This window comes from Schistocerca gregaria, chromosome 4 (assembly GCF_023897955.1).
Source record: "Schistocerca gregaria isolate iqSchGreg1 chromosome 4, iqSchGreg1.2, whole genome shotgun sequence".
In the NCBI taxonomy this organism is placed as follows: Eukaryota; Metazoa; Arthropoda; class Insecta; order Orthoptera; family Acrididae; genus Schistocerca; species Schistocerca gregaria.
This window is the reverse complement of record NC_064923.1, coordinates 550,873,794-550,898,732: the sequence shown is the minus strand read 5'-3', so window position 1 is coordinate 550,898,732 and position 24,939 is coordinate 550,873,794. Positions and strand designations below refer to the sequence as shown.

Genomic DNA, 24,939 nt, shown 5'->3' with positions numbered 1-24,939 from the left:
TAGTTGCCCAAATAAAATCGACACCTTAAATACAACTGGAGGAATTTCTGCATTTTTAATTTAAATTTATACGTGCTGACGTCCCACTGTCCTCCATGTCAATTATGGATGTACGAAGTGTTTTATGAGTCACTTTCTTCGTGGGAGAATTACAGTTTCTTAAGACCCTTCCAACGAATGTCACCCTGGCATATACTTTTCATACAATTTGTTTCATGCGGACATTTAACTTTGGGTCGCTCCCTAAGAGTTACTCCTAGGTGTTTTAAGGTTGTTACTGTTTCCATCCAGTCTTCATCAATAACGTAATCCAAAACAATGAATCTACTCGCTTACTTGCGCATAATTTTTACTTCTTTGATTGTTGAAAGTGTGAGGTCATCCACATGAGTGCTAAAACGAATCCGTTAAGCTTCGATTTCGGGATAAATTAGCCAAATCTAAAGGCCGTAAATTCAACTAAATACCAAGGAATTACAATTATCAACAACTGAAATTGGAAGGAACACACAGAAAATGTTGTGGGGAAGACTAACTAAAGACTGCGTTTTATTGGCAGGACATTTAGAAAATGTAACAGATCTGCTAAGAAGACTGCATACATTACGCTTGTCCGTCCTCTTTTAGAATACTGCTGCGCGGTGTGGGATCGTTACCATATATAATCGCTGGAGCGCATAGAAAAAGTTCAAAGAAGGGCAGCACGTTGTGTACTATCGTGAAACACGGGAGTGTGCCAGTGAAATGATACAGGATTTGGGGTGGACATAATTAAAACAAAGATGTTCTTCGTAGCGGCGGATTCTTCTTACAAAATTCCAAACACCAACTTTGCGAAAACATTTTGTTGACGCCGACCTACATAGGGAGAAACGATCACCATGATAAAATAAGAGAAATCGGAGCTCGTACGGATAGATATAGGTGTACTTTCTTTCCGCCCGCTACACGAGATTGGGATAGTAGAGAATTGTGAAGGTGATTCGATGAACTCTCTGCCAGGCACTTGAATGTGATTTGTTGAGTATCCATGTAGATGTAGATGTACATGTAGATTCTTCTGACTGGTTTTACGTGGCTTGCCACGAATTCCTCTCCTGTGTCAACGTCTGTATCACAGTTTGGCACTTACACGTAACGTCCCGAATTATTTGCTCGATATATTCCTATCTCCGTCTTTCTCTAGAGTTTTTACCTCTTCGGCTCCCTCTAGTACTATGTAAGGTATTCTCTGATGTCTTAACACATGTTCTTTCACCCTGGCTTTTCCTCTTCTCAGTGTTTCCCATATCTAATGAGCAATATGTTTAATTTTTTATACGTTAAGGGTCAAATGTCAGTCCCTGCACCAATAATGCATCATCTAGAAATATTTCTGCATTTAACTATAGTCTTCTGGCATTGCAACTGGTGAATTTATACGATAATACTGTAGTATCTATGCTCGTGACCACTTTCACCGATTCACAGCGCCAGCGGTGCAGGACGAGGGGGAAATCGGACCTCATAGGGAGAGAGCCAGAGAAGCATTTTGCAGACAGGTGTGGAATAGGCTGCCGGATACCCTCCATTCGTTTAAGAAATGGACGTATTGCGAAGAGCCTGGTGGGCAATTTGAAATGTACAGGTAACTGTTCACTCCTGTGGGCACTATGATAGAACAGAGAAACGAAAGCGTCAAAAATGCGCACGTGTAACCGTGTGAACTCACGCCTGGCAACAGCCATCAGCTGATTTAAAAAGCGAGAACGTGTCGAGATTTCATGCACCCCTACAAACGCTGGGACGGAGTGGGTGATTTCCTAGAATGATTGCCTATCAGCCGGTCAGCCGGCCGGGGTGGCCGAGAGGTTCTGGCGCTACAGTCTGGAACCGCGAGACCGCTACGGTTGCAGGTTCGAATCCTGCCTTGGGCATGGATGTGTGTGATGTCTTTAGGTTAGTTAGGTTTAAGTAGTTCTACGTTCTAGGGGACTGATGACCTCAGAAGTTAAGTTCCATAGTGCTCAGAGCCATTTGAACCATTTTGATTGCCTATCGAAGTTGCAAGTTCCAAACGATACATATCGAACGTGTGATTGTAAATCGAACATGCGACTGGTGGCGGGCGTTATGATCAATTATTTGTGATCGTCATTTTTGTCTGTTTTCCGTCGTTAGTTGCTCTAAGTTACATACTTCCACGAATTATTTGCGAGTCGCTGTGGAAACTCAGACGATTTACGTCGGTAGTGAGTGGGATGTCTGGTGTTCTTGACGTTTCTTGTGCGGATTCTCTCACACGGAAAAATCTAATTCCATGCTTTCACTTTTTGCCGCAAATGGGGTATTACCGGACGAGGAAAGGAGGGACCGCGTAGACTGTGGTGGTGCGAAGTGTGTAAAACTTTGTAAGAAGAGTTTCGATGCTGAAACACTGTTACAATTTCATTGTGGATTCTGGATTGCTGGATTCGAGACTGCACCTTGCAAGTAACAGCATCGGAAACTGATTTGTCTGCTATTACCGTGTGCGACTATTTCTGGTTTCGGAGATAAGCGTGTTACGTGGTAGTGACGAACGACAGTGTACCTACTGGTGGGCCGAGCAAAGTTGTTGAAGTGGACGAATCTCACGTAGCAAGAAGGAAAAAGCAGAGAGGAAGACCTTCAAAGAGTGAAATTGATCACATCTGGGTATTCGGTGGGATGGAACGAGAATCCCAGAAGTGTTTTGTTGTCACAGTACTGTCCACAGACAAGGTCACTTTCGTGCGTCTCATAAAGCACTTCATACTGCCTGGTAGTAAGGTCATTACAGACGGGTTTCAGACACTCAAAGCAGAAGCATTCGATCACGATTTCGTCAACCACTCTGTGGAGTTGGCGTCTTCTGATAACCCCGGTATGGCTACGCAGAACATCGAGCGGCTTTGGAAATCTGTGAAGTCTTCCATTAAAAGAGAAGGACGTCCAGGACAAAGAGACGAACTATACAACTGTTCCCGTAGCGTACACATCACATAGACTTTCACGTGACGACAACACCGACGGCGAGTAAGGTAAGTAATTTGTAATTACAAGTATTTTTAACGCTCTTCTTTTGTCGTTGTAGTGGCCACCGTAAACATACTCATAACGCCCGCCACCAGAGTCGCATGATAGATTTACAATCGCACGTTCGATATGCATCGTTTGGACCCTGCGACTTCGACAGGCAATGATTCTTGGAAATTTCCCGGAGTGTAGACACAGATTGATAAGACTTCGCAGAGAGAGGCGCGTGTGGGAATAAAGAACTGTTTGAGAGAAAAGGTTTTCTGCTCAGTAAGGAGGTTGCTATGAATCACGAACACCAGCAGATTCTTAGACGAAGAACAAACATGAGAGTGTCAAGGCTTCACGCAGAGATAACTGTTACAAAGAAGTGTTGTACAACTGATTCCACAGCAACTAAAGAATGCAGGAAAACATCTGAGCAAGATGCAACCACCACCGGGAATAGCCTTGACAGCGAAAACGTGAGAGACGCCAATTCTCAAGTCTCACAGCATAAAACTTCCAGCGTGCACTGGGAGACACGGTCACGAAACGACGATCAGTCACTGGGCAGCATTGCAAATCCGGCAGCGTCGAAAAGAGGAAAATTTCGAGGAGTCAGTGAGCTTAGCAGACTAGTGAGAAGTGAAGAGAGATTTGATGAAGAGAGCGCGGTAGCAAGAGGAAGTGTGTGCTCTTCCATCCATCGCCTACATCCGCTTCCAGACACCGTGATGTCACATCTTGGGCCATGCAGCCCACAACAAGCAGTGAATGCGGAGACCAGTCCGGGCCTCGCTTCAAAGCCGGGACACAGAGGGGAGCAGCAGACTCATCACCGCACAGCTCCGATGCAACTACGAAGAATGGTGATATGATTCACTTCACTCTAGTTTCTCCTAATAAATGTGTCCACGCCCACTCATATCGGGCTGAGATTTTCTTTTGTGTAAAAGGTACGGAAATAAAAGCAGTTATTTCATGTTTCATTCATCTAAACAATCTGTTCCATTAGCTTGTTAATCCCTTAATCTCATAACCTTTTGCTTTATGATTTCTATTAATTATTAATCTCAATTATTGACTCCCAACGTGCTGCAATGTAATTAATATAATTAGTAATCTGCATGTCGGTTTATGCAAGAGATCAAAGAATTCTTGACTTACTCCATTTAGGGGCCCCCACGTGTCAGTAGAATTGGTAATCTGCGAATTATTTTATGCAAAAGAGCAAATAACTTAATTCACTACAATACATTGCGCAACACATTTAAGGGGTCATATCTTCGAAACACCTAATTGTCTCCTATTGCGGAGCAGAAGATTGAAATCTGGCTAAAAGGTGCATATAAGATTCCTCTGCAACAGCATAAAAGCACGAAGCCCTGGCACGTCATCCGGGATGACGCTTCATATTGCCAGATGTCGACACATACGAAAGAAGGCTAGATCTCGAAGTTCATGTGAGCTGTAATGGTGTCACGTTGGCATCACAGTTCAACATCTCTCTGCCCATCGCCCGTAGTTTGCGTGTCATTCGATGGGAAGATTTTTCAGACTTTCTTCTTTTGCCGCCTCTGCGGTGGAGGTTAGATCCCCGACTCCCCACGTTGAATCACGCCGTTTCTTATGGGTGAACGAGGAAAACATTTCAGAGACACCGCCGCTTGGCCTCGACTCTAAAAGCACTCTGGTGGTGACATGAAGGGTGTCAATGAAACCACCCCTTCCTTGGGATGATGAACAACAGAACGTCCTTGACAACCTTTGACACCGTTAAGACCCCTACGCTATTCAACCCTTTTATAAGGACATCGTGAGCCTGCAACCCCATTTAACTCGATCGCACCCGTTTGGGGTGTAGGCCGACAGCCATTTTAGTTCTGGTGTATAGGGTGGAATCACTAGGGACGATATTTGAACGTGATCAGAAGCAGCAAAGGATGTTGATCCCTTTTCAGCCCTCCTGTTTCGTGCAATCTTGCGGCGACTGGAGGGGGCAGGGTTTGTGAGATTAAAACACATGCACGAATAAAACGCAAGGGGTCCCTCCAAGATCCCCGGTTTGGCAACATCATCGGTGCCACCGCCGCACCCTTCTTGAAGACTTCAAAAATATACCCTACGGAGACAGCTAGTGTCTGATAATGAGGCGCCAGTGCGACAGGTATCAAAATTTTACAGACAACAGTTCATGGGTGTCGAACTGGCTATCACACAAGTGGCTACGAATAGATAACTGGCTCTCTCCGTGCAAGTATGTTTTAAAGTTCTCAACCAAAGGTGCACAGTTGGCACCGAGGTTGTTGCCGACGTGGAGGTTCTTAGAGGGATCACCTGCCGTTTTATTCAAGCATGTGTCAACGTTACACCCCCACATGAACACATTACAAGAGTACACGAAACAGAGGGCTGAAAAAGTATAACACCCATTACTGTTTTGGATCTCCTTCCAACTTCGTCGAACGGTTTCGAAGCATCCCTAGTACAAGAGCAAAATTTGCGAAAGCACTGCGCTCCAAAGTGTTGTCATCATATACAGCTGGTTTATAGGCGCAATATGTTATCAGAGACGACACAAAGGAATTAAAAACATTAGCTACCAGTGGGTATTGATTTATATCAACGGGACAAGTAAAAAATTTGTGCCACACTGGCATTCGAACCTGGGTCTCCTGCTTACTAGACAGATGCGATGACCTCTACACCATACACACACTGTGGTCACACCAATCACACAGACCACCCTAGCACGCCTCCCATCAGACCAAATTTCTCAGCGTATGTCACACACTACTGATATGTGGCGCCGCTCATTAGCCTCCTTACTCATGGCATCCAGACGGCTCCCATAAGAATTCAAACTTGATGTTCACCTGCACTGAAGGGATCATTGGCCGTCACCGCCATAATTATATACATACGGTAAATGTTCTTTTCGATACGTCCGAAAGATAAGACACGGCAAAATTTCGTCCCCCAGTCTGTTTTTGACCTCTGAATACGATATCTTTAAATCAGTTATTCCACAAAAAATTTGTGTAACACCATCAACTAAGCCTACAAATGGTATTCAGCTCTAAATATCTCAGAAACAATTTGTTATCTTTTCAGAAAAAATCTTCAAAAATAATTTACTATTACCAAACTTGAAAAAGTCATCATATTTTCGTCCCCTACTAATACGTCTTGTAAAAGAGGTATTGATAGTTTAAAAACAAGGGTAATAATAATAAAGACATGTTACAATATCTATTTATATTATATACAGGTTACAAATGTTCATTTTTGATACAAAAATATTGATTAGCATCTGTACCATTTTTTTTTCTCTTCCAAACAAAAGCCGCAAATAATTTTTTGTTGTTGTTGTTTGCTCCCGAGCACATTTCGTGTTGACACACGGAACATTAAATGCAACGCACCCATTTTTCTCCATATCTGTCCTCAGAAAAACTTTTCAGGCAAATGGTGCACTCCGCAAAAAAATGGTTCAAATGGCTCTGAGCACTTTGGGACTCAACATATGTGGTCATCAGTCCCCTAGAACTTAGAACTACTTAAACCTAACTAACCTAAGAACATCACACACATCCATATCCGAGGCAGGATTCGAACCTGCGACCGTAGCAGTCGCGCGGTTCCGGACTGAGCGCCTAGAACCGCTAGACCACCGCGGCCGGCGGTGCACTCCGCATCACCTTCATTATCCTCGCTTCCACTTGAATAATGGTATGCGACACCACAGTCGTCATCAGTCACTGGATATTTCCAGTTTTGCTTTCTTTTTTAACGGTTTCTTTACCTTTCCTGGAGATGTTTTCGAAATTAGATCCAACCGTTTTCTCACATTAGGATTGATTTTCTCTTGAGATTGTTGTAGTTTCATCTTGTAAGATGAGCCTGTAATAAGAGAAGCACTGCTTCGTCGCTTAGATGAGTGCACTAAAGGCACTACTATGATATATCTTGGGCTAACTGATGTTAACTGTGGCATCTGTGTGCTGCTTGAAGGTTGAGCGGCTGGAATGGCCGGCAGTATAGGTGTGTTATTGGGGTTTGATGTTTTGCACATGGGTCAGCAGCTGACGAGGCGTCAACAATCGCCGAAAAATCTTCTGGGCCAAACACATTCGGTTTGTATGGCAGAATCCCGGTTTTCTTAAAACCATTCGCGGCAGTTTTTACAACTGCTGCCTTTTCATAGGATTCATCGAATAACTGTGCAATCTGAAAGTTACGAACAGTCCTGCCACGATGGTTAGACAGCTAGTTTTCTATAGCCAACGCATAAAATGTTTTAAAAGGAAACATGAACGACATATTGAGAGGCTGCAGTTTTGAAGTGGAGTTAGGAGGCAAGCAGACTATGGCAACACCATTATCACGAACAATGTGAATAACATTCACATTGCGAGAATGTGAATAGCGTCCTTCCAATATCAACACAATAGGACTTTCCTTTGATGGCTTTACAATTGAAATGAAATGTCGAAACCATTTTTCAAAAAGATCACTTGTGATCCACCCAGACTCATTAGATGATCCTTTTGACACAGGTGGAGCTTCATCCATGAATTCGTTCTTCATCAGCCGTCTAAGAAAAATCATAAGAGGAGGGGCTAATGTACATGATGCCGACATGCACAAAACAACCGTCACTAGTGCACCTCTCTCTGCAGACGCTGTTTGTGCGCAGACTTCTTCCCTTTCATAGCACTAATCTTTCTTACTTTGTGTTGTGCCACTGTGATGCCGATTTCATCTACGTTCAACACTTTAAGTGAATGAAATTGGATTTTCTCCAACTAGGTCTTCAGTATAGAGAAAAAGAGCTTAACACTTCCCTTATTGAAACTTTTGCCCTAGCTAGTGACAAGGATTGCGGCGTTCGTGTAGAAAGTGTCAGATGTACGAGTATCTGAAGAAACAGACGCAACCATTTTTTTGCCCGACTTAAAATGGGTGACCAACATTATTGCGTATAGCAAGCTGACAGGCAGTTCGCCTATCATTCAGAGTAGGGCCATAGAAATTTTTCTCCATGTCCTTACAGTAAGACACTACCTCAGCCTCTAACTCACATGAAAAAACCCGGCTTTCTAGTGATAGCTTTTTCACTTAACTCTTCAGCACTTTTACCTTCCACTTTTGTTTATATAATCCTTGAGAGTTGCCCTAGGAGCACTAAATGTCTTACTCGCAGCTTTTGTATCACATTCCCTTGTTTCTCACTGCAGTTATTGCCGATTTCACCGCCTGTCTGTCCCACTTCATCCTAGGCGGCATCTGAAACAAAATGAAAAAGTATGTTCTAAATTTCGTCCCCTGGACGAATTTAGGAACAGATGGGGGGACGAAAATAGGAACAATCTACTTGCCAATATGCCCGTTTCCTACTCTACGTGAAGTGAAACAAACAGGTTAAAACGCTCAGACCATTCACTATATAGCTTACCCTAAACTGATAGGTCAAATACAACTAAATAAACACATTATAATAATTCGAAAAGAGCATTTACAAATAGTATTTCGGCAACTCACTTTTTGACAAATTAGAATACGTTTTCTCCAAACTGTCACGCAGAGGACTGGACGCATGAAACTTTTACAACTAACTGGTGGCCATGAGCAGAAGTAACGAAAAACATCACCGATGGCGCCCCTACCGGCGGAACAGAGAACCTTGGGGGGACGAAATTAGGCACGGAGACGAAATTTGGCGCCTTTTCCTTATGTGTATCTATTTATATGTAAAATTATGGCGGTGACGGCCAATGGTCCCTTCAGCGCAGATGTACACCAAGCTCGAGCTGTTACGGGAATCGGAGAGATGCCGCTAGTAATCAGGTAAATGATCGGCGGCACTACATCAGTAGTGTTGGTGTAAACTGAGAATTTGGGTTTGGCGGGAGGTTTTCTAGGGTGACTGTGACTGTGGTGACTACTGCTTCTGGATGATGCAGTGCTAAGCACAACTGTCTAGTGTGCAGGAGACCTGCTTTATAATCCTGGTCTAGGACAAATTTTCAACTTGCCCCATTGATATAAACCAATGCCCACTAGGAACTAATGTCTTTAATTCCTTTGTGAGTTGATCCATAGTGCCTGCAGAATCAAAACAGCGTCTGTTCTTCTAGACGAGTCCTAAAGAAGGGACACCAGATATATATCCTTAGACAAGGATTGAATCGCCTGAGGGGTATCGGCAGAGTCAAGGTTATCAAGAACGTAATCCTGTTGCTCATCGCAGTGCGAGCTGTCGTTTTTGACCGCGGAATGCGTGGGAATCAATGGTCCAAGGGAAAGTGTGGTTCCATTAACACCCTTTATACCACCCCCTGGAACCATTTTGTGTCGACCTTTAGTGGCGGTGTGTTTGAAAAGTCTTCCTCGCTCATCCATAAGAAACCGTATGATTTCAACACTGGGCGTCGCAGTTCTGACCTCCATCCCAGAGGTGTTAAAAGAAGGTGTGAAGTGTGATAAAGAGGTGATGTGTCAACTTTCCCACCGTGTGACACGTCCACCGTGGCACTGGGCAGAATTTTGGAGTATTTTGGTGACAATGTGACATCATTAACATACCGTACACCTAATATGAAGTTCTAAACTCACATATGTCGACACCTGTATGTTTGAAGCATCGCCGAACCCAAGGGTGACGTCACCGGGCGCCGTCCTTTTGCGCTGTTATAGAGGAAGGTTTAACGCACATTCGAGCCAAGTTTCAAAGTTCAGCGCCGCAATGGAAGATAATTGCGGTGTTTCGGAGAAATAAGCAAGAACGTTCCAGTAATCATCGGTTCGCAAAGAAGGCATTTGCGAAATACACCCTGATAAGAAAAGTTGAAGCATTCAGAAGTGGAGCAGAAACGAAACGGTACGAATCCTCACATATTGAATGAGTACGTGATGTTGTTTAAAGTGATGAAAAACTGATTCATGTTTACAAAGAACATGGCAGAATGAGCCCACTTGAGTACGACGTTGCAGCCATTATGGCTTGGACTCATGCACTGATTAGGATAGAAAGGGTAACTTAAATCAGTTCTCTCCTAAGGCACACTGGCTCACAACTGCTGTAAGTCGTCCTGGATATCCTGGATACTAGCACTGGGACATACACTATGTGATCAAAAGTATCCGGACACTCCCAATAACATATGTTTTTCATATTAGGTGCACTGTTCTGCCACCTCCTCACAGGTTTTACATATCAGCTACCCCAGCAGTCAGAGATCGTGAGAGAGCAGAATGGGGCGCTCCGCGGAACTCACGGACTTCGAATGTGGCCAGGTGATTGGGTGTCACTTGTGTCATACGTGTGTACGAGAGATTTCCACACTCCTAAACATCCCTAGGTCCACTGTGTCCGATGTGACAGTGAAGTGAAAACGTGAAGGGACACGACAGCACAGAAGCGTACAGGCCGACCTCGTCTGTTGACTGACAGAGACGGCCGACAGTTGAAGAAGGTCGTAATGTGTAATAGGCAGACATTTGTCCAGACCATCACACAGGAATTTCAGACTGCATCAGGATCCACTGCAAATACGATGACAGTTCGGCGGGAGGTGAGAAAACTTGGATTTCATGGTCGAGCAGCTGCTCATAAGCCACACATCACGCCGGTAAATGCCAAACGACACCTTGCTTGGTGTAAGGAGCGTAAACATTGACGATTGAACAGTGGAAAAACATTGCGTGGAGTGACGAATCACGGTACACAATGTGGCGATCCGATGGCAGTGTGTGTATATGACGAATGCCCGGTGAACGCCATCTGCCAGCGTGTGTAATGCCAACAGTAAAGTTCGGAGGTGGTGGTGTTAAGGTGTGATCGTGTTTTTCATGGAAGGGGCTTGCACCACTTGTTGTTTTGCGTGGCACTATCACAGCACAAACATGCACTGATGTTTTTAAGCACCTTCTTACTTCCCACTGTTGAAGAGCTATTCGGGGATGTCGATTGCACCTTTCAATACGACCTAGTACCTGTTCATAACGTACGGCCTGTGGCCGAGTGGTTACACGACAATGACATCCCTGTAATGGAAGGGCCTGCACAGAGTCCTGACCTGAATCCTATAGAACACCTTTGTGATGTTTTGGAACGCCGACTTCGTGCCAGTCCTCATCGATGCCATTCCCCATGAAACCTCCCAGCACCTGATTGAACGTATGCCTGCGAGAATTGAATCTGTCACCAAGGTTAAGAGTGGGCCAACACCATATTGAATTCCAGCATTACCGATGGAGGGCGCCACGAACTTGTAAGACATTTTCAGCCAGGTGTCCAGATACTTTTGATCTCAGAGTGTAGTTGACATCCAAACTGTTCCGACACATGTTCTATCTGGGACAGGTCTTGAGACCTTGGTGGTGGCAATGAGAGTATTTCAGCATCAGTCAGATGGTCATATAGACACGTGTAATGAGTGGACTAGCAGTGTGGTGCTGCCAAATGGTGTCATAGTAGTGTCGCAGGAGAGGTAACATATGTGGACGCAGGATGTCCTTGATATACTGGTCTGCCACCAGAGCCCTGAGATGAAGTAGCACTCAAGGGCTCCCAACACCAAGACACCAGGTGTAAACAGGCTGGTCCTCTCCAAAATATTGGGAAAATGGGTCCTGTCATCAGGTTGTCCCCATATTCGTCGACGGCGGTCATCTGAGATAGTGCAAAACCGCGATTCACTGCTGAACACAATGTGACACTGTTCATTACCAGTCAACGCTTCCCGGCCACGGTACCACTCCAGATGCAGCCGTTTGTGATGTGGTGTTAGTGACAGCTTACGCACGGGACGGCAGTGACCTTGTCCGACTGCTGCCTATGGCGCAGGATGACACAGAATATTGCACTGAGTCCACTACCCGTTTTCAGGTGGCAGGCACAGATGTGAAGACGTTACGATGTGCTTGGTGCCAAAATGGCGATCCTCCCTTGTGTTGGTTTGACTACTCGTGTGCTTGCTCTCGCGTTCTCATTCAGTGTATCGTCGAGCCTCTGTCATATCCGAATGCCCCAAAATCTTTATATTGTGCCATTAGATCAGCCAATCAATTGGCAGAGACCAGTCGGTATCTGATGCTGTTCACGCCTCTTATATAGTCTACCAGGCCTGGTAACAACACTAAACGCGAAGAACAATAATTCATTCCGGTGGCCGTTCTACATGTCGCACAGAATTGCATCTATGATCATTTACATACCCACCGATACTGTATATGGGTACTTAGTTACACTGACACCCAACCATACATATCAGATGTTTCACTTTTCTTATTAGGCGGTATAATTGCGAATGTGCGGTTACGAGCTGCCATTGGCTTCATTTTAAATATTGTCCTAGTCAATAAGGGCGTATTCACCAAAGGTTGGTCGGGGAATGTGGTACATGCGTGATGTTGCAATGGCACAGTTTGCTGCTGATGTAAGACGACAGCCAGAGTGCCATTGTGGGCTGTTATGGGGAGGCCGAGCAGGACCTCCAAGATCAAGTGGCCTCAGTCTTCTCGGTTTTTCTATCGGGTGTCACCTCAAAACTAAAGTCTGAAGAAATGGAACAGTGAATGTTACTGTCTTGATGAGATTTACAAGATCATAAGGAGATGTTTGGAACAATTTATAACTCATCACAGGGACGAGCGTAGTATTGCGTGCAGATCTGAGGACGACACCTTCTTTAACAGGCATGAGTTACGGTAGGCTACAAGCGAAATTCAAATATTGTTGTACCAAGCAAGATAGTATTTCATACTGAAGTCAATGACGACCACACATTCTTAATCATCATCGCCATCTTCCTTTCAAGGATTAGGCTCTTGTCTGTAACCAACTCACAAACAAAATCATTCCCATCTTTGACGATGTGTTCTACTATCTCTTTTCTCATTTGGTTGTAGTTCGGGATCTTCTGAGGAATTCTGTGTCCTGGCATTCTCATGAGGTGTTGCCTCCAACTTTCACAATATTTTTGAATTTTTTCATACATCCTGAAAATATTTAATTCTGTTCTAATATCTTCGTTTCTAATCACATCTCCTTTTGTGCAGCCCTTCATCTTTCTCAGGAACCTCATCTCTGCTGTTTCAATTATATATTCTATTTTTTTTACGGTAATCCAGATTTCACTTCCATAGGATAGCACAGGAATCGCCATTATTTTATAGAATTTCATGACTGTTTCTTTTTGTACTGTATGGTCCACTGTTCTGCTAATGGTACCGCTCACAGCTTGGAATTTGTGTATTTTATTTTTAGTATTAGAGTCGAAATCAAAACTAACGGCACAGCCTAAGTAAGAGATTGGAGGTACTTCTTTTAAAACTGAATTATCCAAAACAATTTTTGATCTGATTGAATATTTTCCTAGGAATGCTATTATTTTTGTTTTGTTGCCAAAAATTTTGAAGTTGAACTTCTTGCAAATTCCGTTTAGCTAGTATAGTTATCTTTGGAGGCCATCTTTATTCTTTTGAATAATAAAGATGTCATCAACAAAGAAAAGTACATTCAAGTATTCCTCATTTGTTATCTTAATTCTTTTGTTTACTTTACATTTCCATTTGCGAGGAATGAAGTAACTGTAAATATTAAAAAGTGTAGATGATAGTCCACATCCTGGTCTAACGCCTTGGTTAATGATTATTTCTTCCAGTCGATTCCTAACTGTGTTTATTACAATGCCTGTTGTTTTGTAAAGATTTTTCACTATCTCTATTAGGTGACAGGAATATCCACATTCAGACATAATCTTACATAGGCTATCACGGCTCACACGGTCAAAAGCCTTCACAAGGTCGATGGAGGCCATGTGGGTTTCTATACTACATTCTCTGTGTTTTTAATTACAAACACATTATCTCTGCATGAACGACCATATCTAACTCCATTTTCTTCTTCATAAATAATAGCATCTGCGATATTCTTCATGTGGTTATTAATTATCTTCCATTATAGTCTGTAGCCAGTGTTTAGAAGACTGATCCCACGATAGTTTTTACAGTCATCCCGTTTATCTTTTTTGAAAAGAGTGATAACTTCTGCTGTATACCAAGGGTCTGATATCTTGCAGTTCGTCCAACATTCATGTATTAATTGTAAAAATCTTTTACCTTGTGGCAACCATCCATATTTATTTAGCTCTCCATTTATTCCATCTATTCCAGTAGCTTTTCTTTTCTTCATGTCTTTCAAGGCTTCTTGTATTTCGTCCATAGTAGCTGGGCCTACTGCTTCATTGTACATACTTTCTCCAGTATCCGTGTACACCAAAAATTGCTGTCCACCGTGTATGTTGTGTTCTAAGACGCTTATAAATGAGTCCCACGACTCTTGGTGTGCTTTGCGCACTATTTGTTTCGCAGCATTTCATTTTATTTTGTATGTTTCCTAGCTTTCTGATGGTTTTGTCAGTAGAAACTTCGAATAAATATTTTTTAAAGGTTTCTTTAATTTCCGTGTTCCAAAGCCTGACTCGTCTTTTCCCATCTGTTTTCTGCCTTTTACCAAGTGCTTCCGAGGCTGCTTCAATGATGCAGGTTTTGATATTATTCCATTCTTTATCGATGACTCTACTGACTCGTAGGGAAGCAAGCTTTTCTTGGAACTTGTATTGATAAAGTTTCTTAATACTGTATTCCAAAAGTAGATGCAGTTTGAACAATTCATGTTCTGGCTACTTTTGTAGTTTCTTTGTCTTCTACCATTTTGATAGTAGCCTTATCTTACTGCTTAAAAGGAAATGATCGGAATTTGAATTTGTATCAGCATTTAGGTGACGCATCGATAGAGATATATTTATTCATATCTCTTAGTAACCGGATTGGCATGATTTTACACATATGTCACTGACAATAAAAACTGTGATCAATTCAAAAGTGTTATTACACTGCAACTAAATGACCGCGGCATCTTACAGTATAAATTAAAACTGTGTACAAGACTTAATAAGTTTGAAAAAGATGAAGGTGAACATCTTTCTTAGAAGGGGTTTTTCGTCAACTTCTAAAAACGTTATTACATCCTTAAAAGAAAATAGCGAGAAGTGAAAATACCTATGGCGTTCATGAATAAGACTCTAACGCGAAGCAAAATAATGGAAGTTCGGTTTCTGGAAGATGTGCTCCGCTTCCCAAGGATTTGTTTGAGTTATATTGGTAGATGGTGAAACAAAGAGATCCTGAGTTCAGTTCTGTTAGTATCTTTGTGATCTTTACATAATCTTCTGTACTTCATTAGTGAGACGGTTTGTTTAGCACATCTACATTTACACGATCTGCAATTCACACTTAAGTATTTTGCAGAGGGTTCGTCGAATTACCTTCAGACTACTTCTCTAACGTCCCACTCTCGAAGACTGCGGGAAAAACGAACACTTAAATCTTCCGTGCTATCTCTGATTTCTGTTCATTTATTACAGTGACCATTTCCCCTTACATACGGTGACACCAACAAAATATTTTCGAATTTGTAGGAATTTGACTGAAATTTCGTGAAAGGATCTCACCACAACGAGAAACGACTTTGATTTAATGATTGGAACACCAGCTGTGTGATACTCTCTCCCCTATTTCGCGCCAATACAGAACTAGCTGCCCTTCTTTGAACTTCTTCGATGTCCTCCGTCAATCCTATGTGGCAAGGATGCGATACCGTATGCAGCAGTACTCTAGCAGGGGACGGACAAGCGTAGTGTACGTAGTTTCTTTAGTGGATTTGTTATATCTTCTAAGTGTCCTTCCAAGAAACCGCAGAATTTGGTTAGCTTTTCCCACAACATTATCTGTGTGATCGTGCCAATTGTAATCCTTACGTAATTAGTTGAGTCAAAAACCTTTTGTGTGACTTTTCGTCTAAACTAAATATAACCAAATTTTTTGTTACTCATGCTGAGTAACATTTTGTTTTGTTTAGGATGAACTGCCACTTTTCACATCATACGGATACCTTGTCTAAATAATTTTGGATTGCCTTTGATCTTCTGATGACCGTAAATGACTGTATCATCTGCAAACAATCTACGAGGGCTGCTCACATTGTCTCCTATATCGTTCAGTCCACAGCTCGTGGTTTAGTGGTTAGCGTTACTGCCTTTGGATCAGGCGTTCCCGGGTTCAGTTCCCAGCCGGGTCGGTGACTTTCTTCGTCCGGGAACTGGGTGTTTGTGTTGTCATTATCATTCAGGAACATGGCGATACTAGAAAGTGGAAAGATCGGGAATTTGTACTGGCTGTGATAACTACTTTGTTGAGGGCCCCGCAAAATCATCACGTCCTGAATCGTTTATATAGATTGCGAACAGCAGCACAGATGTTCATTTACGACGTGTTGTAAGGAGCTATGCAAACGGCTCACGATAAGCAATTCTAGAAACGTAACACCTGGAACTGGTGTAGAAAGGGCGAGGAAAAGTACAGACTTTTTCTGCAGCCACTATAAATTTCACGATATACGAATTATTTTTATTAATAATTATTGGATTACAGTAACAGAAGTAGTATAGGTGTTTCTGAAGCCTGCCTCAGTTGGTTGCTAGGGTGAATGAGATCTTTATCTGTTGCTTAAGAAATACCAATTTTTCTAAAAATTATTTAGAGTTGCTGCAGTTCAGACGCAAGCCTTTATTATCGTGTAAACCACCTTCTTCAAAACGCTGTTTCTCTCTACTGTGTCATGATAGCTAGCCACATCGATCAGTGTGTTTTGGGTGGAGTTGTTTGAGGAGCAATAGGAAGTTACTGAGCCTGTTAATATCGTCGCCCATATTATGCACAGGTCGGTTGCAGGGTATTAGTTACGGGATGGCTAGTTAGTGAAGTTTCGAACACTGTGTGTGTGTGTGTGTGTGTGTGTGTGTGTGTGTATGTTTCCTGTAATATTTCAGCTTTGGCTCAATGAAGCTACCGAGCACGGTAGCACTATAGTTTAAGTAATATTAACATTCGATAGGAACTGGATTCGAATCGCCGTCCAGGCATTTGGATTTAGGTTTTCAGTGATTTCCGTAAATCGATTATGTGAGCTACCTTTGAAGAGAACGGGTCAAATTTCTTTTCACCTATGTAGCCTTGTCGAGGGTTGTGCTCTATCTCTTATGCACTCGTTGTCGACTGGTCTATGGGTCCTCTTTTACTTCTTTACCTGTTTATTCTATTGGGAATTCATTGTTGCAGATTGTGGGGCTTAGTGCGGTGTTTTCGCTACGCATTTTATTTGAATATATGTGTGACAGCTGTTTATGCTTATGAAATGTACACTGTCATATTTTTTACGCCTCAAACATTGAATTGATATGCACTCTTTCTGCCAGAAATAACTGTGATGAATGTGTTCAAATTGTCAATCGTAAGAGAATGACGCTGACATTAATAATCGCCATATTCCTTTTATCAGTTGATGATTCTCTGAGAGGAGTTCTTAGCCCAAGAATCAAGGAAACTGCAGCGGCATACAACGTCGTAATCGAAAACAGACGAACATTCAACGTATCTTGTTTCACTAGGATTATCACTTGACCAATTTGAGAGCTAAATTAATGTTGAGTGATGAAAAGCGAAGAGCAATGAGCATTCACCGACACTTTCCTTGACAATGTCTTCTCCGCGTAAATTAGTCTGTCGTATCCCAAAAATGTTCATATTCCAAAGTGAAAATGTAAACAGAATAACCTGTTGCCTTTCCGTAAGATTCTTCTGACTTATCTCGAATGAAGTAATAAATCGTCGAGGTTAAACCGTTTTTTTCCTTACTTGATACTATGTGCATTTATTTGGCGGGACTCATTTACTTCGATACCCAGATGGATTGTAGCTGTTAACAGAAAAGTAATACATAAGGTACGTGATGTTCAGTAAGATGGTGAACTTCAGGCTCTTAATTATTGAATAATTCTTTGGACTGGTTTCTCTTCGCTGTGTCAGTCACACGTTTGCTACTGTTTTCAGCCATTCAGTCTTGTAATCAAGGTCTAAGAAATCTGCGTTTGAAAAGAGTGAATCGAGAAATTATGTATGAGAACGATACTGTTTTTCACAAACTTGTTTTCTACGAGCCAAATTTCAGTTATTTATTAGATATAGAGAGACTTTCGTTATAGTAGACCGCCATATCTTCGTTTCACGCATGATCCACTCCGTCCTTTCAGACGTAGGTGCCAAGATGGTAAACTGCAAGTACCTCTCGGAACAATAACGCCAGTTTATCATAGGTGTGCGGCATGTCAGATCTACGAAATCGATGGCAATCAGAATTAAGTTATGAATACTAAGCAACATTTATTACAGATTCAGGGTAGGAAATAGAGACATAGGTGATGTTCAATAATTTTTGGGAGCTCTGTCGGGATACCTCAGTAGTTTTTCTATTGTGATATCTGGTCCACGACATCACGACGATGATGCACAGTAGCCTCCGTGGTGGGTTGGAGTGAGAAACATTGGCTCGTACGAGATCTAAGAGTACTGGTGAAGAAACTGAACAAAGAAATGGTGGGATTAGAACTACACTGATTACTGTTGGTTATCTGCATTTTCCTCAACAATTTTACTTCTAGAGAAGGTCACATAACGTATGAGAGACACTTATTGCTAAGTGATGGTGCTGACCATCATGCACGGTACATCTACTTACCGTTAATATTTATTTCTGCACGTTTATGGCTCCTACCGAATATTTCTATATCTCGTCGTCTTGATGTTCCTGTCAAGCCAGCCAGACCTGACGAAGAGTAGACGTACCCGGTGCAGTACACACTCCAACTGACGAATAAAATTACATCGCCGTGACCTTTGCTACTGTATCAATGTTTTTTTCCGATATTGCAGTGCCTGTCCGAAGGAACACTACATCATTCTTCTTAACAACACAAGCACTGCATATAGTATTTATTCGGCGCTTCCGGGCAACATCTTTCAGTTTCAATGTCCTCTTCTTTACGGGAATTACATAAAGTGCGTACGAGTACAGGATGTCATCCAGGAATGACAACATAGGCAAGTTTGAGTCATGTATGGATAGCAAAAGCTTATAACGCGACCGCACGCTTAAAGCAGGAAATTCAGGTTCGAGTTCCGGACTGGTACAGATTTTCATTGTCATCGTTCCTTATACAGCTGATCATATTTCATGTTTCATTTTTTCATTTAAATTGTTACTACCACACATTCACGTCTATTCTTTTCCCCACAGTAGTTCTGTAAATGACAACTGTCAGCGAGTCAAGGTTGTTTTGGTCGTGTAAAAATAGTTCAAATGGCTCTGAGCACTATGGGACTTAACATCTGAGGTCATCAGTCCCTATAACTTAGAACTACTTAAACCTAACTAACCTAAGGACATCACACACATCCATGCCCGAGGCAGGATGCGAACCTGCGACCGTAGCGGTCCTGCGGTTCCAGACTGTCGCGCCTAAAACCGCTCGGCCACCCCGGCCGGCCTGGTCGTGTAAATTTATGTACAAAATCTCTTTGTTCCGGAATAGTCAGTAGAATGGTATTAAGGTATCGCAAACAGACTTATAAGTCTTGAATGAGTGGTAGTTATTACTGAAAGCCGTTACTAGTACTTTAGCTTCTTTACAATATGGAGTGAAATTGTTTGCCCAAATCTTCTGGCAGATGCAATATTTACTGTGACATTTCCGCGAACACTATCCATCCGTCTCTTTGTGGTAATACTAATCTTCCTTCACTGAAAGTGAGAACTGATCGATTTGGTGCTGGTGACAGCTCATTATATAGCGTGACGTTTCTTGTTCCTTGGTGAAATATACTGATAACATTGGCCTGTGTTGGTACAGGGACTGAGCGCTGCAGTTTGCTGATCCTAGCGGAACATAAGTTTAAACATACCCTACCGACAGATGCTGGTTACTTATATTTGGTATTGGTGGCTGTGTCTGAACTTTATGACCTTTTAGGTAATGCCACGGGCCTTGCGTCTGTAGAACTGGAAGTTTATCTACTCTTCACGAATCCGAAAGGCGGTTATACTGCAACAACATATGCTCTTTCCTGTTTCTGAGCATACCGAAATGGACCGATGGTAGGCAAATGAGACAACTACCAGTACAGGGTAATAACTTTTTATTATTTTCTCGCGATATGAATGTCTTCTTTTACGCATTAAGGCGCTTCAGTCCCGAACCGCGCTGCTGCTACGGTCGCAGGTTGGAATCCTGCCTCGGGCATGGATGTGTGTGATGTCCTTAGGTTAGTTAGGTTTCAGTAGTTCTAAGTATAGGGGCTGATGACCTCAGATGCTAAGTCCCATAGTGCTTAGAGCCATTTGAACCACTTGAAAAGAGCAATGTCAGGAGAACATTCAATTTTTTTAACAATTTTTCTTTCAATTTCGCTTGAGAGTAGATTTCACATAAGAAGGACGTGTAATTTTTACTCCTGCCTCAGCAATGAGCGTAATGAGTGCTATGTGTGACAAAAATGCAAAAAAGTATGTGTGTTAAGAGTTATCATAGACACAAGAGTATTTTTTATTTGCAAGCATGACTTCCACCTGTAATGATAAGAGGCAGTAATTTCTTCCATCCTGCAAGACATTTCAATATATATATATATATATATATATATATATATATATATATATATATATATATATGCGCTACTCGCCAATGTAATGGATGGATTGTATGATCGGCAATTGCAGAAAAATTAGAGCACCAAGTTTGCTGCAAAATACGGTTTGTGTGGCTTCAATATTGGTAAGTTGCATTGTATTTTTCTTACGTTGCGAGGAAGAGTGTTCATGGCACCAAATTTAGTTTCAACCAGAATTCACGCCTATTCATACTCTTTGTGTTAGGTCTTGGGCTGTCTCCCGGCACGATTATTCCAAAATCGAACAACAGAACTAACACATTATGTAGCAACGTTCCACTGGAATGGTAAATACCTGCCGACGATGGTCAGATACGCACAAGCGTTTCTTCTTTTCAAAGGTTTGTTTATTTCGATGCCACAGATCGCAACTGTATTTTTCAAGTGAAAGTACATTAGTGGCACTATTCTAAAGTTCTAATGATACGCATAACTGAAATAAACGGTTGGGAATCCCTCGAAAGTAGCATTAAGAAGTGTCCTTTATTTATTGGTGGTGACTAGTTTCTGACATTATGTCCATTTTCAAATCATTTGTCTTCGTAAATAAGCATCTTCATTAATAGTCACAGCAGACAGTCAAGAGTGGCAATACAGATAGTTCAATACAAAATAAACAAACTATGCTGAACAGTACAAGGCTTACTTACGAAGACGGATGATTTGAAAATTGAAATAAATAAATAAATGATACTTCACATGTGACTTACAACGGAACTTCAACTATTTATCTAAATAAAGGAAAAGCTCCTGACCTACTCGGATTTCACCTGCTGGTTATTGTGCCGTATGCCAGGTGTCAGCCAGGTTGGTTGGTTCAAAATGGTTCAAATGGCTCTGAGCACTATGGGACTTAACATCTGAGGTCATCAGTCCCCTAGAACTTAGAACTACTTAAACCTAACTAACCTCAGGACATCACACACATCCATGCCCGAGGCAGGATTCGAACCTGCGACCGTAGCGGTCGCGCGGTTCCAGACTGAAGCGCCTACAACCGCTCGTCCACTACGACCGGCCAGTCAGGGTGGTATCCCGCCTCTGTCCGGGGCATCTCAGACCCATCTTCGGCCTGGAATGTTATTGGCTGAAGTAGAATTGTCTTCAGTGCTTAGTCCTCCTTCGACCTTTCCCCGATTACCAGCGAAGACGTGTCTGGAGACGCCCTGGACTTATGTGGGATATAAAACTGACTGTCGCCTGCCGTGCGTCCCAACAACCAGAAGTCACGATCTGGGTTTCCATTTCTGTCATAGTAGAATCCCTTTGGTTGTCATCCGCGGCACCCTTACAGCACAGCGGTACTTCGCCGATATTCTACGTCTCGTTTCGTTTTGCTGCCCTTCATGGCGAGCCATCGTGGGCTTGCATTTCAGAAAGATAACGCACGCGTGCATACGGAGAGAGTTTGTCTTCGTGCTTGCCATTAAGGTCGTCGGATCCCTCTCCCCCTCCCCCCCCCCCCCCAAATTGAGGAAGTTTGGAGCATTATGGGCAGGGCCCCTTAAGGAGCTCGAGATTCTATCTAACGCTCCAATTGGCACATTATAGCCCAGGAGGACAACCAGCAACTCTATCAATTAAAAACTAAACTGAATAACTGCTCACATAAGGACCAGAGAAGGAGAGTGCATTATTGAGTTTCTCATTTTGTGAAGCTGTTTCTCTTGAATAAATCACCCATTTTTTTTGAAATGGTCCTCATTTCTTCGTCTGTATATGTGCAACACATCTGCCAATTTCCTTCCCATTCGAATAATTCCATCGTGGCGTGTCTCTTTTTTTGTCTCAGAGTGCATGTTGTCCGACTGTCCTCGGAAATATCTCTTTCGGAATATCAATAGCAGCTACTTTCGCGACCACAACGCCTCTCTAGTAGCAACATGTGGGATTCCATAGTCTTGTTGATAGATGACGTCACACATATGACGAAGATAGTTCACGCCATCAGCACATCAGTGGTGTAACGACTGCTGTCCGAATTACCGGCTATGTAAAACAGAGATGATTATGTTGTGGACTCAAAGACACTCCATACCATCGCACGAAGTGCTGGGCCTATATGATGATACGGATTGCAATGTGGCAAACTTCATTTTCCTTGGAGCCTTCACATTAGGATACGTCCATTGTGATAAGTACGCAAAATCTGTATTGCCTTAAGAGACAACATAGTTCTTCTAATGTGTTCAGTGTTGTTATTGGGCGAATCAGCGTCGGCGCACATGCGTCTGCAGCCGCATCAAGGGAAGCTGCAAGAATGATTGTCGAGTTGACAGATAATGGTGTTCGGGACGATGTCGTACTGCCTGTGGGTACTTGTCCTACTGAATAAAGACGAGTTCCTGAATCAAGGTAGATGACGTGGCTCCACAGCCGAACAAACAATTTGTCTGCCGTCTCTGGGGCTAGTCGCGTGGGACCATTAAGATACTGCATGGCGTTAGGTCTGGCCCACCTACAGCCATCTTTCCCATACATGAGTAGCATTCCCGACCTTCTTGTTAGAAAGGCTACAGTAAGCATGAGATAAGCCATTACAAATGTGAAATGCTGGTATATTAATAACCGGTGTAACCGCCAGAGGGTTAAATGTAAGCATGGCAAGCGTGCATGCATTGTGTAGTACAGTTCCGGACGTCAGTTTGTGGGATTGATTTTCATACCTGTAGCTCTTGGTCGGTCAATTCAGGGAGATTAATGACGTTTGTGGATGACGCTTCAGTTCTCCCCCGATGATGTACCATACGTGCTGTATTGGAGACAGATCTGGTGATCCAGCATGCCAAGGCAATATGTCGACACTCGGGCGAATAAACCATGTCTGTTCAGTCGTCTGTAGCCTGTGTGTCTGGAGACAACTGTACCAATGAATGCGGTAAGGTTCCGAGCAGGGCAACCTTCAGTACTCCGTGGCCGTCTGCGGGCACTGATGGTGAGATGTCTGTCTTCTTGTGGTGTTGTACACTGTGGACGTCCCGTACTGTAGCGCCTGGACACGTTTCCTGTCTGCTGGAATCGTTGCCATAATCTTGAGATCACACTTTGTGGCACACGGAGGGCCCGTGCTACGACCTGCTGTGTTTGACCAGCCTCCAGTCGCCCTAGTGTTCTACCCCTCATAACGTCATCGATGTGTGTTCTTTGAGCCATTTTCAACGCACAGTCACCATTAGCACGTCTGAAAACGTCTGCACACTTACTCGCTGCACCAACACACCTGTGCGTATGTGGACTGCTGCCAGCGCCACCGTGCGACGACCGCTGGTCAAATGCACCGCATGGTCATACCCCGAGGTGATTTAAACCCGCAAACCGCTCACCAGAGCATTGTTTTACCATATATTAGCATTATCCTTATTTTATGAGCATGATTGTAGTTTCTGGTAGCACTATTACACGACTTCGTTCGGAGCTCAGTGAGGTATTTATAATGGAGTCTTTGTTCCCTTAAAGGCATTCTTCACTCACATCTAATCACCACATCCACTCTCAAATGTAACTATCGCTCACGGGCGTTAGTGTGTTTATTTAAAGCAAAATTGATTGGCATCCTCATAGTGGCACTGCAAACTCCACTCTTCCACGACTGACGGGAAATTAGAATGGACATCATCTTTCAGATGTAGAAATACGCCTAACAACTTTCGTTTATGTCGCCCAACTCTTTGTTGCTGTTGTGATTCTTTTCCGTCAGTGTATTTAGGGGGAAGCCGAGAAGTGATGTGAAATGAGGCGAACGCGAGAAATTAACAGTGAGGAAGTCTAATGGAAGACTTGGAAGGGATCGGGGTAAGTACGAAGCATCCATAACGAAATCGCAGATAGGGACGAATCTTTACGAGACCGAATCTATCTAAGTACAGTTCCATTGTATGGACTTATTATCGAGTACTAATGACAAAAAATGTTTTGAAGAACATCATCTTTGCGCCAGTAATTGTTATAAGTTTTTATTACACTATTGCAATTTCGACCTTAGGCCATTATCAAGTGCTGATATTATGGCTTTAAGCCATGTCAACGTAATGTAAGCTGACACATTTATGTGGTTGTCAATACTGTTGAATACATTCGTGACGTTGTTACACAGTTACACGTCACGAATTTATTTAACAGTATTGACAACGACATACAAATGTGTCAGCTTACATGACGTTGACATGGCTTAAAGCCATAATATCAGAACTTGATAATGGCCTAAGGCCGAAACTGCAAGTAATAAAAACTTATAACAGTCACCGCCGTAAAGATGATGTCCTTAAAAAAAAATTATGACTGTGAATCCCA

General features: G+C 42.7%; 1 protein-coding gene across 1 annotated transcript in view; it reads right to left on the bottom strand.

Annotated features, from left to right (window-relative positions):
- Positions 1–24,939, bottom strand: part of LOC126268003 (thymus-specific serine protease-like) — a 182,069-nt gene that overhangs the window by 137,327 nt on the left and 19,803 nt on the right. The gene's annotated exons all lie outside the window — the stretch shown is intronic.